Consider the following 18,392-nt stretch of genomic DNA (forward strand, 5'->3'; position numbering starts at 1 on the left):
TGGGGTTATAGCATTGTAAAGACAGAGAATGTCCTTCTTACAAGGCTTATATTTTTGGTAGGGGGAGACACTCATATAAGAAAGTAAACAGGACAGGTGCGGGGGCTCATGCCTGTAATCCCAGCACTACTAGGAGGCGGAGCTTGCAGTGAGCCGAGATTGAGCTACTGCACTCCAGCCTGGGTGACAGAGCGAAACTCTGTCTCAAATGCTACTACTACTATTACTACTACTACTACTACTAAATAAACAAACTAGCTGAATTTAGCTACTTGTAAGTGCTCTCAAGCAAATAAAACAGGCTGGCAGGTTGGGAACCACATAGGAGTTGGCCAATGAGGGTGTTCAAGGGAGGGACATTTGAAGGGATACTTGAAAAACAAAAAGTTGTTTGCCATTGGAACATCCAGAGGCAGAGCATTCTCTTCAACCCAAAGCTCAAGGTAAGAATAAGTTTTTACCTCCCCCCGACAAAGAGACAGAGGGCCATAGTGGTTGGAGATTAGTGAATCGGGGAGAGAGTGGGAGAATGCATAAATGTAGAAAGACCAGCTCAAATGAGCCCTTGCTAGTCATGGCATGAAATGCAGATTTTACCAGCATTTTGAGTAGCTCATTAGCATCTTTTTCTTTTTGGCAAATTGTAATAGTTGATATTTTATCATTTATATTGATGTTAGATAGAAATGATATAGAGACTGTTTCAACAGCTTTACAGCAAAGATAGAAAGAGGAGTTCAGTGACAGATAATGTCTATATTTGGGAAGATTACTAGTCTTTGGTTCTTATAAAAATACAGGGACCTAGCTCATTCAACAAGATTCCCATGTTGCAGCTGTCCCAGCTTCCAGGTGGCCAGGTGGGACAAATCTCATCAAGGGATAAATCCGTTCTTATTAAAGGCTGAATAAGCAGGAAAAACCAAATCTTCAATATGGGATATACAAACAAATCTGCAGTGTGAAAGGAGATAAACATATTCCTCAAGAAGTAAAGAAAGGGCATAGTTAAAAAAGGATTTTTTTCTTTGAAAACAGGAACAAATTTTAGCCTGCCTCTGTTCTAGTCTTAAGGGATTTTAGGAAATGAAACAAGAAAAGAAATAAATAAAAGAATAAACACAATAAAGGGAAACAGACTCTAAAACAAAAGAGCAAAATACAAAAAAAGATAGGCTTATAGGATAAGGCACTAAGATGAAATGAATTTGGCAAAATTTCAGAGTAGAAGAGGCAAATCATGCAATTGCAAGTCACATGTAGTATTAGAAGCAGTAAGAGGCAGAAGTAGTATTACAGTGAATCTATGCAGTCATAAGGAAGAGGAGTTTGAGAGAAACTCTAGAATGTATAGGATGAGGACAAGAAACTAAAAGTTATTTGAGACATCATAAGTACAGAGAACAGACAGCAAAGATCCAACAGAGGGATCATTTGTATTTTCGAAGATGAGGCCAAAACAAATCCAATGACAGATGCTGCATTTCAAATATAACAATAACAAAATTCCTACCAGACATTTTTTGGGGAATGTGACAAAATGATTCTAAAATTCATCTGAAGAATAAATGGCTGTGAAGAGCCAATTAAGTTATTCAAAAAACAAAAACAAAATGGTGAGTGAACCCTTGATCTTCCAGATATGAGGATTCACTTTAAAAACTCTAATAATGAAAAGTGGTGCTGCTATTAAAGCAGGGAGACCAGTAAAGGATAGTAGAGAAGCTGGTGATGTATTTGAGTTTATTTGGCTAGTATGTAGCAAAAATCCAAAATCAGCGAGGAGAAGATTCAGTAAACATGTTGGGAAAATTTATTAATATTTGGAAGGAAAATTGTTGGGTTCTTTCCTTATGCTAAAGCATAAAATTAATTTGATTTGGATTAAGGAGTTAAATACATAATATGAAATCACAAATAACTGTTAGAGATTGCACTGTAGGTTAAATACACATAAACTTGAATTTGGGAATTCTTTTTCAAGTTTAACCCCAAAGTCATAAGGTATAAAGGAAAAATTGGTAAATTTGATGTTATAAAATTTAAAGCATTAAAAAAAAAATAAACAAGTCTGACAAATTGAGATAAAATATTTCCTATATATTACAAATGTTTATCCTGAATATATTAAGTTTTTTTTGTTTTGTTTGTTTTTTCAGTCAGGAGAAAAATACTTCTGACAGAAACTGGGGAAAGGCTGGGTGTGGTGGCTCATGCCTGTAATCCCAGCAGTTTGAAAGGCCGAGGTGGGTGGATCAACTTGAGGTCAGGAGTTAGAGACCAGCCTGGTTAACATGGTGAAACCCTGTCTCTACTAAAAATACAAAAAATTAGCCATGTGTGGTGGTACATGCCTGTAATCCCAGCTACTAGGGAGGCTGAGGCAGAAGATGCTTGAGCCTGGGAGGCGGAGGTTGCAGTGAGCTGAGATCACACCACTGCACTCCAGCCTGGGTGACAGAGCAAGACTGTCTCAAAAACAAAACAAAACAAAAACAAAAATAAAAACAAAAAGAAAAACTGGGGAAAGAATGTGAACAGGTTTTGCACAAAAGGAAAAAAAAATCAGATTGATCAATAAGCCTATAGAGAAGAATCGCCAACTTTTAGTAATAGAAATTGAAAATAAAGTAACAAAATGTCAATTTCTATCCACTATCTTAGCAGAGTTGGGCAGAAAAAGTAGATATCCAGTGTTGGCAATGCTGTGTGAAAATGGGCATTTTCATTTTTTATTGTTGGGATTATAAAATTGTAGAATTTTCTGGTATGGAATTTAGACAATATGTATAGCAGTTGAAAAATGTGAATTGCCTTGGGAGTCGCTTTCATTTTTAAGAATTTTATATTTAAAATAATTGTATTAGTTTAAAAAAACACATGTAGAAAGATGCTCATTCCACACTGTAGCAAAGAACTGGAAACAAGCTAAATATATGCTGTTTACCATAAAAGAATAAACACGATAAAGGGAAACAGACTCTAAAACAAAAAAGCAAAATACAAAAAAAGATAAGCTTATAGAATAAGGCACTGACTAAGATGAAAATGAATTTGGCAAAATTTCAAAGAGTAGAAGCAGCAAATCATGCAATTGCAAGTCCCATATAGTACTAGGAAACGTTCTAAAGGAGCCTTCTAAAGCCTTTACACGTATAATTCATTTAATCCACACAGCTCTGTGAGTTAACTACTGTTGTAATTCCCATTATGCTCATGAGGAAACAGGCACAGATGGTTTAATTTACCCAACACTGCATGACTAATAAATGGTGGAAAAGCGATTTGATCTCAGGAAATTTTACCTTGTGAACTAAGTTTTTAATTGCCACATTACATCGTATATTGTATAATGTGTAGTATAATTTCTATAATGTTAAAAATAATTATCCAATGATCAGGGGTTGGTTGTGTTAATTATGAGTCAATTATTCATGGAATGGAATGCAGTATAGCCATTGAAAATAATATTGTTGGAGATTTTTTTTCACATGGGAATTTGTTACATTATGAACAAAGGCAACAACAAACCGTGAAGTTGAATACAATTAACATTAAAAAAGAGTCTTCTTGGCCTTGGCAGGGCGCAGTGGCGCGGTAGCTCACGCTTGTAATCCCAGCACTTTGGGAGGCCAAGGCGGGCGGATCCCGAGGTCAGGAGATGGAGACCATCCTTGCTAACACGGTGAAACCCCGTCTCTAATTCAAAAAAAAAAAAAAAAAAAAAAAAAAAAAAAAAAAATTAGCCAGGCGTGGTGGCGGGCGCCTGTAGTCCAAGCTACCCGGGAGGCTGAGGCAGGAGAATGGCGTGGACCCGGGAGACGGAGCTTGCAGTGAGCTGAGATCGCGCCACTGCACTCCGGCCTGGGCGACAGAGTGAGACTCGGTCCCCTTCCCGCCCCGCAAAAAAGAGGCCTCTTATATGAAGGCTATGCATGGGAAATGCTGCAAGAACATAACGAAAGTTAACAATGTTTTTCTTTAGGATAATGGGTGTATTTTACCCCTTGGTGCTTTTCTGTATCTTCTGCATTGAGTTAGTATTACTTTTGGACTTAGAAAAAAAAAAAAAGTTATTAAATAATAAAGAAACAGAAAAATCAGACCTCAAATTACTTGGCAACAAAGGCACCTTTTAAATGATGTTGCCCTGATTGGGAAGGAGGTTCTTTGTATTAATTTTCATACAGCACCCAGCAGTGTACATAATTTAGCACTTGCTAATTTTTGTGAAACAGAGAAGCACCAGAGATTGTTTTAACTGGTTGGAAAACTTGGTGTGGACTGTAGTAGTCAGGATGTGGTCCAGGGAGCACAGTTCCTGGTTTCTGGAAGTTGACAGAAACCAGGGAGAAGGGGAGTTATCAAGGGAAGTATTGTAGGTTCCCAGAAATATCCTCACAGTCCTTAACCCACCCTAAACCCGCTGGAGTTTGGGGATTAAATTTTTTAATGAAAACCCACAAATAGCATGACTGTGACCTACTCATTGTTTGGCATAAATATAAGATTTTTTTTGTTAATTGTGCTTTAAGTTCTGGGATACATGTGCAGAATGTGCAGGTTTGTTACATAGGTATACATGTGCCATGGTGGTTTGCTGCACCTATCAACCCATCATCTAGGTTTTAAGCCCCGCATGCATTAGTTGTTTGTCCTAATGCTCTCCCTCCCCTTACTCCCCACCCCGCAACAGGGTGTGTGATGTTCCCCTTCCTATGTCCATGTGTTCTCATTGTTCAGCTCCCACTTATGAGTGAGAACGTGTGGTGTTTGGTTTTCTGTTCCTGTGTCAGTTTACTGGGAATAATGATTTCCAGCTTTATCCATGTCCCTGCAAAGGACATGAACTTATTCTTTTTTATGGCTGCATAGTATTCCATGGTGTATATGTGCCACATTTTCTTTATCCAAAAGTCTGTCATCGATGGGCATTTGGGTTGGCTCCAAGTCTTTGCTATTGTAAATAGTGCTGCAATAAACATATGTGTGTGTGCATGTGTCTTTATAGTAAAATGATTTATAATCCTTCAGGTATATACTTAGTAATGGGATAGCTGGGTCAAATAGTATTTCTGGTTCTAGATCCTTGAGGAATCACCACCCTGTCTTCCATAATGGTTGAACTAAGGTGATATTTTTCTTAAGCTGCTTACTGGTGTATGTACTCTCAAAGCAAAAACAGCCAAGCATGTTATTTTCACAGATGTCAGACTACACAAGTGTGTTTCCAAAATCTCTGGTTACTCCTTGGGTTTCTAACCCTTCCCCTTAACTGTGTAGATAGTATTCTGGTGTTTTCCTGAACTTTCTATCACAGGGAAAAGCCAGGGTCAGTCTGATTTTCATTCAGTTCTAAGTACTTTTCTCAGATCCTGAAATGGTTTAAAGTTTTCCAGCATTTCAATATATATTCTGCCAGAATATGTCTATGTGAAGATCTCTTTTTATAGAACATGATTTTTCTAAAGGTCAAGAAAAGATGTTTTCTATTTCTTTTTTTCATTAGTTTGTTGTTTTTGTTCTACTCTATTCTGAAAATTTTATTATATTTATATTGGAGTTTTAAAATTAGGTTTCACAGAGCTATCATTCTCATTACTTTCATTCCTTTATCCTTTTCCTCTACATTCTTGGAGAACTTCTCAGGTGTATTCTTAATATCACTGATTTGATTTTCCTGTGGTATCGGTCTTGCTGATAAATATCTCCATGTGGATATTTAAGTGCTTTTTGATTTCTTGCAAATCTTATGCTACATATATCCCTTTTCATCTCTTTCCATTTCATTTTTCCTTTAGGAGGTTCTCTCACTACAGATTTTTACTCCCATTTCATGAAGCCCACATGTCCTTGAATTGTTTTGAGGCCTGCTCCTCCCCTTGAGACTTTGGGATATGGTTCTGAAAGGGTTTTACGCATCTCCATGTCGGTTTCCCACTTTATTTCAAAGCAAGGTCTGTCCGGACGTAGTTCTTGCCAACAGATAGGGATGTGGGTTGCTCCAGGCTGCGTCTTCTGCCCTCTTGGGTGATGTATGGTGAGTTCCACTTCTAAGGCTAGAGGGAAGTTTGATGGATGATGTTTCAAATTTAGGTTCCAGGTTCTAGCTGGCTTTCACTTACTACAGTTACTGCCTTTTTTTTTTTTTTTTTTTTTTTTTTAAATCAGATTCAAGGGGATACATGGGTATGCTTGTTATATGGATATATTAAATGATGCTGAGGTTTGGGGTATGATTGATCTGTCATCCAAGTAGTGAGCATAGTCCCCAATAAATAGTTTTTCTTTTTTTTTTTTTCTCTTTTTTCTTTTTTTGAAATGGAGTCTCACTCTGTCACCCAGGCTGGAGTGCAGTGGCACAATCTTGGCTCACTGCAGCCTTCATCTCCTAGGTTCAAGCGATTCTCCTGCCTCAGCATCCCGAGTAGCTGGAGATTACAGGTGCGCACCACCACGCCTGGCTAAGTTTTGTATTTTAAGTAGAGATGGGGTTTCACCATGTTGGCCAGGCTGGTCTTGAATGTCTGACCCCAAGTGATCCACTCGCCTCAGCCTCTCAAAGTGCTGGGATTGCAGACGTGAGCCGCCGTGCCCGGCACAATAGATAGTTTTTCAACCCTTCCCCCAACTCCTCCAGTAGTCTCTAGTATCTCTTGTTCCCATCTTTGTGTCTGTGAGTACCTAATGTTTACTTCTCACTTGTAAGTGAGAATATGCAGCATTTGATTTTTTGTTCCTGAGTCCATTCACTTAGGAGAATGGCCTCCAGCTGCTCTCATGTTGCTGCAAAGGACATGATTTCATTCTTTACATCTGCATAGTATTTCATGGTGTATATATACCATATTATCCAATCCACTGTTGATGGGCACCTAGGTTGATTCCGTGTCTTTGCTATTGTGAATCGTGCTGCAATAAACATGTGAGTAACAGGTGTCTTTTTGGTAGAATGATTTATTTTCCTTTGGGTATATCCCAGTAATGGGATTGCTGGATGGAATGATAATTGTAATTTTAGCTCTTTGAGAAATCTCCAAATTGCTTTCCTCAGGGAGAAACAAATTCACAAGCCCAGTGTATAATATAGCTACAGCTTTGCCATGTGACATCCTGTTCTTTTCCCACTGTCTGGTTCTTCCTTGCTTTAAACCAACAGAGCACTTGAAAAACAGCCATCATCAGTGTTTGCTGCCGCCAGGGTTGGTGTTTTCTTTGTCTCCGTGTGTAGTTTTTTACTCATGGAGACTGCATCCCTCAGGGGCATAGCATAGTACGCTGGTAGAACCTGGGCTTTGATGGCAGATCTCAGCTCAAGCCCCGGCTCCACCCCACCAGCTCCATTACCTTGAGCTAGTTATGGAGCTACTCTAAGTCTCAGTTTGTTCATCCATACAGTGGAGCTCAAAGCATCTTTGGGATGATTAAATGAGATAATACGAGACACTATTTGTAAGGTGCTTGAAACCTAGAAATAATAAACTGAGTGCTCACTATGGTTAAGCATTCTTCCAAGGACTTCATGTGTCTTAAAATATGAGGTAGGCACTATTAACATTTCTAGTTCACAGAGAGGAAGGAGGCTTGGAGAGGTTAAGGTATTTGCCCATCGTTGCACAGCCAGTAGGTGACAATGCTGGGATTTGCCCCTGGCTGTCCGACTTCAGAGACTGGGCTCTTAACCATCATGTCATCATACATGCTGTCTCAAAAATGTGTCACTGTCACTCCCTCCACTCCTCCCAATTTCATATTAATTTGGCTTTTTTGAGTTGATTTGTCGGGACATCAACATTTATGAAGAAAGGTGAGATATAGTGGAGAGGGGGTAGGATAAGGGGAATTGCAAAGTGCCATACAAGATGCAAAGTTCATTTCTTATTATATGAAGATTTAGGGGGACATAGTAGAGGTCGCTTGAGAATTCGGCTAACCTTGCAGGCTGCCTGTCATTGTTTCATGAAGTAGAACCAGGACAAGCCTTATAGTTTGGGCTGCGGTATAGGGATTCCATCTAGAGTTAGGCTGTAGTTTGACCATTGGCTCAGTTGTGGATTTTGTTGTTGTTGTTGTTTTGTTTGTTGGGACTCTGTCTCCCAGGCTGGAGTGCAGTGGCATAATCACAGCTCACTGCGGCTGTGATCTTGACCTCCTGGGCTCAAGAGATCCTCCCAAGTAGCTAGGACTACAGATTTTGTGCCACTGCGCCTGGCTACTTTTAAAAATATTTTGTAGAGATAGCATCTTGCTATGTTGCCCAGGCTCGAACTCCTGGGCTCAAGTGATCCTTCTGCCTCAGCCTCCTGAATAGCTGGGATTATAGGCAGGTACCACTGTGCTAACTTTTTTTTTTTTTTTTTTGAGACGGAGTCTCGCTCTGTCGCCCAGGCTGGAGTGCAGTGGCCGGATCTCAGCTCACTGCAAGCTCCGCCTCCCAAGTTCACGCCATTCTCCTGCCTCAGCCTCCCGAGTAGCTGAGACTACAGGCGCCCGCCACCTCGCCCGGCTAGTTTTTTGTATTTTTTAGTGGAGACGGGGTTTCACCATGTTAGCCCATGTTGGGATGGTCTCGATCTCCTGACCTCATGATCCGCCCGTCTCGGCCTCCCAAAGTGCTGGGATTACAGGCTTGAGCCACCGCGCCCGGCTGCTAACTTTTTAATTGTTTGTAGAGATGGGGGTCTCACTATGTTGCCCAAGCTGGTCTCGAACTCCTGGTCTCAAGCAATGCGCCCCAGCTCAGCCTGCCAAAGCACTGGGATTATAGATGTCAGCCGCTGTGCTTGGGCAATTCCTTCTAGATTTAGGCTGTGGTTTGACCATTGGCTTAGTTTTGTAGAGAGAGCTGAGTTTCTGTATTTTTGGATTTTAGCCTTTCATGGGAAACTGGGAGAGTGGGCATTAGAATTTGTTTGTTTGTTTGTTTGTTTGTTTATTGTTGTGTTGTTTGAGACAGGGTCTTGCTCTGTCGTCCAGGCTGGAGTGTGGTGGTGCAATCTTAGCTCACTGCAACCTTCGCCTCTCAGGTTCAAACAATTCTCCTGCCTCAGCCTCCCGAGTAACTTGGATTATAGGCGCCCACCACCATGCCCAGCTAGCTAGTTTTTGTATTTTTAGTAGAGATGGGCTTTCACCATGTTGGCCAAGCTAATCTCGAACTCCTGACCTCAAGTGATCTGCCCTCCTCTGCCTCCCAAAGTGCTGGGATTGCAGGCATGAGCCACTGCGCCCAGCCAGAATTTACCATTTTAAACCTCTACTCATTCTTCAGATGGTTCTGGACAGATCCTTTCAGGGGGTGCCTTTGAGAGCACAGAGATAACTGTAGGGATTACTGAGAGCTTGATGACCTCCTCAGTGCCTTTCTCCAGCTGTAGCCCTCTTAGCCTTTCCCCAGTGTTAAAAATCTTCCCATCCCAAATGAAAGCAAGCCTGTGGTCCTAGAGTACCCATCTGCCTTTCAGTATTGATCATCTAGAGTGCAAAGTGACAGAGTTGGTGCCTGAGAGCGCTTCTCTTTTCTGGCCCAGTTTTGATGATGAATCCTTTAGTAATCCCTTTTTCTTTTCGAGGTTGGTCCCATGCTATAGATATCACAGTTGGTAGAAGGTAGAATTGCTGGGAGTGGGTTATTTTAAAGGGTTGGGGGTGGTTATAGCAGACGGGAAAGGGAAAGGAGGGAGGAGAATGGCTTCTATGTGTAATATACTTGGAAATCCTGTTTGGAAGACTTTGATGTCAGGACAAAGTGATCCTTACTTGAAAAACTGCACATTATTTTAGGAAGAAACCTGGTATGGCTTGATAACAGTGATGTTTTTATCTAATCCCAGGTAATAAATAGAGCAAGGTACCTGCAATCCTTTGCCAAAATTCAAATGTCAAATTGATTATGTAAAAAGCAGAAGAAGCCAACGTTTTTTACATGAAGGTTTATATTTTTTTAATGGCCATTCATCATGCCAAAGTAAAAGCCTTGCAAGTATTGAAATATCTGATTACAAATGACTGAGCTCCTTCTGGCCTTTTGAATTACTCAGACGTATTCTTCCTTCTCTACCTTCTAAGCATGTTGCCTGCATTAAACATCTACTATTGAGAAGGCCATTCTATTTTTAAAATCATTTAAGAAGAGACTGGAATTTCCTTTTATGAAAGTCTTATATTTAATATATCAGGGAGCGCTAGGCACTTCCTCTCCAAAGAGGGAATGAACCTTTTTTTCAGGAGTTCTGAAGTTTTACAAAACCTGATTCTACATTAGACCACGAAGAAAAGTGTCTTAAATCCCTCAATGAAGAAACTCTGCAGGCCACGTTCTTTTTTACATTGATTTTTATTTATTTTTAATTTTTATTTATCTGTTTTTCGGAGACAGGGTCTTTCTGTATTGTCCAGGCTGGAGTGCAGTGGCATGATCATACCTCACTGCAGTGCTGAAGTCCTGGGTGATCCTCCTGCCTCAGCCTCCCGGGCAGCCAAAACTACAGGTGTGCACCATCTTGCCAGGCTAATTTTTCTATCTTTATTTGTTTACTTTTTTTGCAGAGACAAGGTCTTGCATTGTTGACCAGGCTGGTCTTGAACTCCTGGCTTCAAGTGATCCTCCCACCTCAGCCTCCCAAAGTGCTCGATTACAGGCATGAGCCACTGTGTCCAGTCAGGCCACATTCTTTGGCCATAATGTAACACAAGTCTAAAGAAGCAAACCGGCCAGGTGCAGTGGCTCACAACTGTAATCCCAGCACTTTGGGAGGCCAAGGCGGGTGGATCACAAGGTCAGGAGTTCGAGACCAGCCTGATAAACATGGCAAAACCCCGTCTCTGCTAAAAATACAAAAATTAGCCATGTGTGGTGGTGTTCCCCTGTAATCCCAGCTACTCAGGATGCTGAGGCAGGAGAATCGCTTGAATTTGGGAGGCAGAGGTTGCAGTGAGCCAGAGATTGTGGCACTGCACTCCAGTCTGGGTGACAGTGAGACTTATCTCCAGTCTCCAAAAAAAAAAAAAAAAAAAAAAGCAAACCTTCCATTTCACAATGAAAACCAAACAACAGGAAATTAAATATAGGAAAACAAATTATTTAAGCAATAAAAAATTAGGGCAATCCAAATGACTGCTGGCCAAATTTACTCAAAATTACCCAGAGGTAAAATTTCATAGTTTTAAGTGCATCCATTCTTAAAGAAAATAAACTCATTCCTCTAGAGAGCTTTTCAAAGACTGTCCCTCATTTAAAGAAACAAGAAAGGAAAAATCTTAACGTACCCTCCAATTTCATAAGCAAAACCAAGAGGTTAAGAGTGTAGATCTGGAGCTAGTTATCTTGGGTTCATGTCCTGGTTTCATGGTACTAACTGTGCTGCTGAGCAAATGACTCCGTTTTCTCCTCGGTAAATAGGAATAAGAATACGTAACTCATGGGGCTGAAATGGTTACATAGGTAAGGTGTTTGATATAGTGGCGAGCACACAGGAAGAATTTAATATATGTGAACACATATTTGCATTCCGATTTCTTCGTGCTGCCTTGGATGAATGTCCACCGTGAGTTGGGCCTGTCTCCCAGTGTGCTCCTCTAGTTCTTTCTTTTTCTTCGTTAGAGAATTATATTTGAATCTAAATATGACATCTTTTTCTTTTTGGGTAACAGCTTGATTGAGCTGTTCACATACTGTACAATTCACCCACTTAATGTGTGCAATCCCATGACTTTTTGTACAATCGCGTAGCTGTGTGTCCGTCAGTGTAATCAGTGTAATCACTTTCAGAACATTTTTGTTGCTCCATAAAGAAACTCAAGGGCAGGAGCGGTGGCTCATGCCTGTAATTCTAGTTTACTTTGGGAGGGGAAGAGGGTGGGTTGCTTGAGCTCAGGAGTTTGAGACCAGCCCGGGCAACATGGCGAAACCGCATCTCTATCAAAAATACAAAATAATTACTACCCAGGCATGGCGGTGTGCGCCTGTAGTCTCAGCTACCTGGGGGGGCTAAGACAGGAGAACCGCTTGAGCCCAGGAGGCAGAGGTCACGGTGAGCCGAGATCTCGCCACTGCACTCCACTGCAGCCTGGCTGACAAAGCAAGACCCTGTCTAAAACAAAAAGAAAAGAAAAGAAAAAGAAACTTAATACCCTGTAGCATTCACTCCTCCAATCTCCCCATATCTCCAACCCTAGGCAGCCACAAATCTACTTTCTGTCTCTCTCTGTTTGCTTATTTTGGACAATTTCATACAAATGGAATAATGTCAAATATTCTTTCATTGAGTGTAATGTTTTCAAGTTTCCTTCATGTTGTAGCATGTATCAGTACTTCATTTCTTTTTATGACTGAATCATAGTCCGTTGAATAGATATACCAATATTTTGTTTATCCGTTTTTCAATTCTTGAACTAAATATGACACCTTGTAACTTCTAGTGACTTTGTTTTATTTTTCATCTTTCTCCACTGATTGATTAATTCCTTCACCAAACATTTATTTAGAAGCTAGAAAATGTTAAGTGCTGTGTTAGCCACCAAGAATGGGTTGATGAATAAAGTATTGTTCTTGACTGGGCACAATGGCTCATGCCTGTAATCCCAGTGCTTTGGGAGGCTAAGTTGGGAGGATCGCCTGAGGTCAGGAGTTAGAGAGCAGTGTGGACAACATAGCGAGACCTCATCCCTACAAAAATTTTTTAAAATTAGCCAGGAATGGTAGCACTTGCCTGTAGTCCCAGCTACTCCGGAGGCTGTGGCAGGAGGATAGCTTGAGCAAAGGAAGTCGAGGCTACAGTGAACTATTACTGCATCACGCACTCCAGCCAGGGTGGCACAGCAAGATCTAGTCTCTTAAAACAAAAAAAAAGAGAGAGAGATTGTTCTTGACTTCAGAATACTTATTTTCCAGCTGTGGGAAAGTTATGCACTGAAATATGTGCCTGAATTTAAATAATGGAAGCCCATACCTGTTCACTGGGAGGAGAAGACAGTGGTCATTCTGTCTGGTAGGGACATCAAAGAATGCACAGAGGAGCAAGGGCTCAAAAGATGAGTGTGTATGCACAGATATTACGCAGGCAGTGGTGTCAGTCTGAGCTGAGGCATGAAGGCCCTTGGCAATGTGCTGCTTCACATAACAGGAACCGTAAAGTGACTTGACCTGCCTGATGTTGAGGATTGCGGATGGGATGAGTGGCAAGGAATATAGCTGGAGACGGGGGGGGGTCAGACCATAAAGTGTCTTATAAGTTACAATGAGGAGTTGACCTTAACCTAAACCATATGGGACCATGGTAGAGTGAGGGAGAATTGTGGAGGACACAATAGAGGGGAGGAATAAAAGGCAAGAGGCTTACACCTGTAATCCCAGCACTTTGCAAGGCCGAGGCGGGTGCATCACGAGGTCAGGAGATTGAGACCATCCTAGCCAACATGGTCAAATCCTGTCTCTACTAAAAATACGAAAATTAGCTGGGTGTGGTGGCTGGCACCTGTAATTCCAGCTACTTGGGAGGCTGAGGCAGGAGAATCACTTGAACCCAGGAGGCGGAGGTTGCAGTGAGCCAAGATTGTGCCACTGTACTGCAGCCTGGCGACAGGGCAAGACTCTGTCAAAAAAAAAAAAAAAAAAAAAAAGAGGCAAGAGGCCAGTTAGGAGATCCCCTCCTGCCCCAACCTGGTTTGTTTTTGTTTTTGTTTGAGACAGGGTCTTACTCTGTCGCCGAGGCTAGAGTGCAATGGTGAAATCCTGGCTTACTGCAACCTCCCCTGTCCCAGGCTCAAGCGATTCTCCTGCCTCAGCCTCCCAAGTAGCTGGGATTACAGGCACGCACCACCACACCTGGCTAATTTTCGTATTTTTAATAGAGACAAGGTTTCACCATGTTGGCCAGGCTGACCTCGACCTCCTGGCCTCAGATGATCCACCACCTCGGCCTCCCGACGTGCTGGGATTGTAGGCGTGAGCTACCACGCCCCACTGAGTTTTAGCCTTGGTTAATGGCATGGCCATCTACCTAGTCAAAGAGATGCCGTCATATACTGCATAATGACATTTTAGTTAGGGATAGACTGCATAAACAATAGTGATTCGGCAAGATTATAATACTTTTTATTTATTTCAATAGGTTTTCGGGGAACAGGTGGGTTTTGGTTAGATGAGTAAGTTCTTTAGTGGTGATTTCTGAGATTTTGGTGCACCCATCACCTGAGCAGTGTACACTGTACCCAATGTGTAGTCTTTCATCTCTCACCCCCTCCTACCCTTTTCCCCAAGTCCTCAGTCCATTGTATTATTCTTATGCCTTTGCATCCTCATAGTTTAGCTTTAACTTATGAGAGAGAACATACAATGTATCATTTTTCATCTCTGAGTCACTTCACTTAGAATAATGGTCTCCAGTTCCATCCAGGTTGCTGCGAATGCCATTATTTTGTTGCTTTTTATGGCTGAATAGTATAGACAATTTCTTTATCCACTCATTGATTGATAGAATATTTGTACTGAACCTTTTGTCTATTTAGATGTATTGAGATACATAGATGCTTATCACTGTGCTACAATTGCCTACTGTATTCAGTACAGTAGCATGTTGAACAGGTTTGTAACCTAGGAGCAATAGCACATACCATCTAGCGTAGTGGGCTAGGCCATCTAGGTTTCTGTAAGTAGACTATGATATTTGCATGACCACAAAATCCCCTAATGACACATTTCTCAGGACATGTCCCCATTGTTAAGTGATGCATGTCTGTGTCTTCCTACAATGGCATCTGGACCTGATGGGTTCCCTAGTGAATTCTTTGTTATTTTCAAGCTTGGATAATGGCTTAATTTTCTACAGAAATGTCTGAGTCTTCTTCTACCCCTCTCTGTTGCCCAGGCTGGAGTGCAGTGGTACAATCATGGCTCACTGCAGCCTCAATCTCCCAGGCTTAAACAATCCTCCCACCTCAGCCTCCCAAGTAGCTGGGACCACCCAAGTAGCTGGGACCATAGTTATGTGCCACCGCACCTGGCTATTTTTTTTTTTGGAGATGGAGTTTTACTCTGTCGCCCAGGCTGGAGTGCAGTGGCACAATCCTGACTCACTGCAACCTCTGCTTCCTGTGTTCAAGTGATTTTCCTGCTTCAGCCTTCCGAGTAGCTGGGACTACAGGCGTGTGCTAACCACTCCCGGCTAATTTTTGTATTTTTAGCAGAGATGGGATTTCGCCATGTTGGCCAGACTGGTCTCGAACTCCTGACCTCAAGTGATCTGCCTGCCTCAGCATCCCAGAGTGCTGTGATTACAGGTGTGAGTCACTGTTCCTAGCCCTGGCGAAATTTTTAAAAAAGTTTTTGGTAGAAATGGGGTCTCCCTATGTTGTCCAGGGTATTTTAGCAGGTCCTAAAACCACCAGTCTGCCCTTGCTCCAGGCTGTTCTCTGCATTCCTGTCAGAGTTCCCTATCACCATCTATTGTGATAACTTTCCTGCGTAAACATCTTTCACTGTTCCTTATTGCCTGCGGTATAAAACCCAGACTCTAGGCAGATTGACAGAACAATGCCCACCCCTATCCACAGATTCCCACGTCCTAATTCTCAGAACAGAACCTGTGAATATATTACTCTGTTTTGACAAGTCTTCTAAGACCGAGGCAGGAGGGTCAGAGTGAGAGAAGGAAACGTGATGATGGAAGCAGAAATACACAGACGCTTACCATTGTGTTACAGTTGCCTACAGTATTCAGTCCAGTAACATGTTGTATAGGTTTGTACCCTAGGAGCAATAGCATATACTCTCTAGCCTAGACGTGTAGTGGGCTAGACCATCTAGGTTTATGTAAATACACTCTATGATGTTCGAGCTTCTGCAGAGGTCAGAGGAAAGAGAAGATGCAACACGACTGGCTTTGAATGTGGAGGAAGGGGCCATACACCGAGGAGTTCAGGTGCACTCTGGAAGCTCTCAGGTTGGTGCAAAAGTAACTGTGGTTTTTGCCATTAAAGGTAATGGCAAAAAAATGCAGTTACTTTTGCATCAACTTAATAGAAAAGGCAAGGAAACAGGTGCTTGCCTAGCAGAGAGCGTGCGGCTCTGCTGACACCTTGATTTCATCCAGTGAAACCCACTTCCGACTTCAACTTCTAGAACAGCCAGATAACGAAACCCATTTCAGACTTTGACTTCTAGAACGGTCGGATAATGAACTTGTGTTGTTTTAAGCCACTAGGTCTGCAGGAATTTGTGATGGCAGCCCTGGGAACTTCACACAGACTCAAACCTGTGGTTCAACCTGATTTGACCAGCCTCACGTCCTGCTTTCCTCCGTTCCATGTTCTCGCTGCATAGTCTTTCTCCTTTCCTCCTCTGCCGTTTTTTGTTTTGTTTTGTTTTGTTTTTTGAGACAGAGTCTCACCTCTGCCTCCCGGATACCCGCGATTCTCCTGCGTCAGCCTCCCGTGTAGTTGAGATTATAGGCATGCGCCACCACACCCAGCTAACTTTTGTATTTTTACTAGAGACTGGCTTTCACTGTGTTGGCCAGGCTGGTCTCGCACTCCTGACCTCAAGTGATCTACCCGCCTCGGCCTCCCAAAGTGCGGCAATTACAGGCGTAAGCCACCGTGCCTGACCTCCTCTGCCATTCTTCATTTCTCTTTCCTCTTGCACAGTCTGTAGCTTCCACCTAAATTGCTATATGGTTCTCTATTCATCTTGTAGGATCCAAAGGCTTTGAAGTTGCCAGTTCCTCTAGGCTGTCAATCGCATTCTTCTTGTCTTCCCAGCCTGCTTGCGTGACTTTATTCCATCCTTCATTACAGCAGATTGTAATTATTTGTTGATGCATCTGTCTCTCACACTAGACCGTGACTTGCACAAAAGCGGTAACTATGTCTTGGCCATGTTTCATTCCTGGTTCCTGCTGTACAATAGTCGCTTTGAGTTTCTTGGTCAATGAATGAATGCCAAAGATGTAACAGAATTAGAAATGGGAATTTGTATTTGATAATAGCCATGAAGGAAATGTAAACATGAAAACATACCATTGAATGCTAATCAGGTTTTGAGCTTTAAATAAAGAAACACATTTTTTAACTGAAAGAAAAAAATAAATCAATGTACAGATGTAGGCACTTGAGTAGGGCAGAGCAAGTTGGGACTGAGAAAGAATTTACAAATTGTATCCGATGCTAACCTCTCCCAGGAGGCATCTGATAAAATGACAGCTACGTCTTTCAAATATTCTAGGTACAAAGAACTCTTGCATTAAAAAAATAATTGTTCTGAAACATGGACACAGTAATGTATTAAATTTGTTCTACCAGGCAATCATGATTTTGAACTCAAACCTCAATCAAGGTATTTCAGAAATAAACAAGACTCAGTTTTTCATTAACTAGCATTTGGAAACTGGTGATTTGCAGAATGGTGCGCTGGAAAATGTGACTAGATGTGCCGGGGGGAAAGGCCTGTAGTCAAATAAGTGTGGGAAATGCTGCTGTCACTTCCCTCATCTTGAGATTTACAATGCACACCAGCTGGTTACAGCTTCTCAGTGTTCATGTAGCAGAGACCTGCTGAAGTGTTTTCGTTGTTGTTGTTGTTTTTTGAGACAGAGTCTTGCTCTGTCACCCAGGCTAGAGTGCAGTGGCGCAATCTCGGCTCAGCTCACTGCAACCTGTGCCTCCTGGGTTCAAGCGATTCTCCTGGCTCAGCCTCCTGAGTAGCTGGATGTGCCACCGTGCCCAGCTAATTTTTGTGTTTTTAGGAGAGACAGGGTTTTGCCATGTTGGCCAGGCTGATCTCTAACTCCTGACCTCAGGTGATCTGCCCACCTCGGCCTCCCAAAGTGCTGGGATTATAGGCGTGAGCCATGGCATCCAGCCATTTTTTTGTTTTGTTTTGTTTGTTTGTTTTTTTACCCACCATTTACTTTTCAAGTTGGAGAATAAGCCCTTTTTTAAAAATCGGTATATACTAACATCTTGCTGGACAGTAAAAAATGCTGATATAGGCACAAAAGTCTAAAATAATCTACTAGCAGAAAGAATTCAGCTATATGCATTCAAAGTATTGTATCCCACGCCCCAGTAGAGAAGCTAGGGAAGGAATTCATTACCATGGTACATTGTATGACTAGTTTAAGGAAAAGATGAAAAGTCATCTCCGTACATAGTAATTTTTTTTTTTTTTTTTTTTTTTGAGACAAAGTCTGGCGCTGTCACCCAGAGTGGAGTGCAGTGGCAGGATCTTGGCTCGCTGCGACCTCTGCCTTCCAGGTTCAAGGGATTCTCCTGCTTCAGCCTCCAGAGTAGCTGGGATTATAGGTGCGGGCCACCATACTAATTTTTATATCTTTAGTAGAGATGGAGTTTCACCACAATGGCCAGACTAGTCTTGAACTCATGGCCTCCAAGAG

At 41.9% G+C, this 18,392-nt stretch overlaps 1 protein-coding gene across 6 annotated transcripts in view; it reads left to right on the forward strand.

The window, feature by feature from the left end:
• CALN1 (calneuron 1) overlaps window positions 1–18,392 on the forward strand; it is a 662,369-nt gene that overhangs the window by 243,336 nt on the left and 400,641 nt on the right. The gene's annotated exons all lie outside the window — the stretch shown is intronic.

The sequence above is a fragment of the Papio anubis genome, chromosome 4 (assembly GCF_008728515.1).
Source record: "Papio anubis isolate 15944 chromosome 4, Panubis1.0, whole genome shotgun sequence".
NCBI classification, from domain to species: domain Eukaryota; kingdom Metazoa; phylum Chordata; class Mammalia; order Primates; family Cercopithecidae; genus Papio; species Papio anubis.